This window comes from Austrofundulus limnaeus, unplaced genomic scaffold, assembly GCF_001266775.1.
Source record: "Austrofundulus limnaeus strain Quisiro unplaced genomic scaffold, Austrofundulus_limnaeus-1.0 Scaffold174, whole genome shotgun sequence".
Classification (NCBI taxonomy): Eukaryota; Metazoa; Chordata; class Actinopteri; order Cyprinodontiformes; family Rivulidae; genus Austrofundulus; species Austrofundulus limnaeus.
Window position 1 is genome coordinate 471,542 of NW_013952576.1, and position 1,072 is coordinate 472,613.

Below are 1,072 nucleotides of genomic sequence, written 5' to 3' on the forward strand. Positions count from 1 at the left end.
GTTTATGAGAGACAGAAAAAAGTGGCAGGAAGAGTTAAGACAAAGAAAGTTTTTGGCTGCTGTTGCCTCAGGTAATCAGTTCGATTTTTAGACTGATTTAGATTTTTTTTTTTTGTGGAGAGTGTATGTTCATGTGTGGTGGGGTGTGAGGAGCCAAGGAGCCACACTACACACTGAACACTCGCTAATGTGACTCCACGCTGGCTCTGACAGTCTCACATTACTGCCRCCACACTGCACCACATACTGTGTGTGTTTGTGAACGGCAGGCCCGTGGGACCACATGGCTCTACAATAACACTGTTTAACTTTTTAGCTCTTTAMACAGTTAGGCAAGTTTCACACACACACTYAAAAWWWTTWAAAAAAATAACTTGTGGTTTTATTGGGCCTATAGGTACATTTAAAAATGGCTCAGTTGAGTGTGTGCACTCAGATTATTGAACAGATCAGGCTAAAAACATCAGAGCTGAGGCTAACAATGAGGTCAGGACTGAATTCAGGTTGAGGGGATTGTTCGGAGCTTTGGAAGAAGAGCTCTGAGGAAACATTATGAACAATTAATGKATTACATGTTCAGCTTTGGAGAAACTGAGTTTAATTTGAGCTGGACTCAGAAGCTAACAGCTAATCTAAAGCGCATTGATGTCATTTTAGATCAGTTTATTTGTAAAAATATTATTACAGTTCATGTAACMTCTATTTTATACATTTTTGCATGACCATCATTTTCACATGACACAGAAACATTGCAAAATTCCTGCTGGAAATGCCGCAGATTGCACAGGAAGCGCTAAAGCTAGCTGCTATGTGTACATATTRTATTTGCTTTAGTTTGCTTTAGGATGGCAGTGATCCATTTTAGTCTTTACCTCACTACAATTAGCTTTTAGCTCTTCAGTCTTAGAAATAAATGTTATTTCTGCAAACTGAGGCTGTTCAAACGGCCATCTACAACAGGTAAGATACTTATTGCTCATAAACCTTCCAAGGAACTCCACTTCTAAAGCTCTGAGGTTTCACTTTAATGTGTGTGTGTGTGTGTGTGTGTGTGTGTGTGTGTGTGTGTGTG

The 1,072-nt window shown here is 39.5% G+C and overlaps 1 protein-coding gene across 1 annotated transcript in view; it reads left to right on the top strand.

Annotated features, from left to right (window-relative positions):
* Window positions 1–1,072, top strand: part of LOC106524036 (transcription factor COE1) — a gene marked incomplete in the record, with an annotated part of 114,276 nt that overhangs the window by 3,654 nt on the left and 109,550 nt on the right.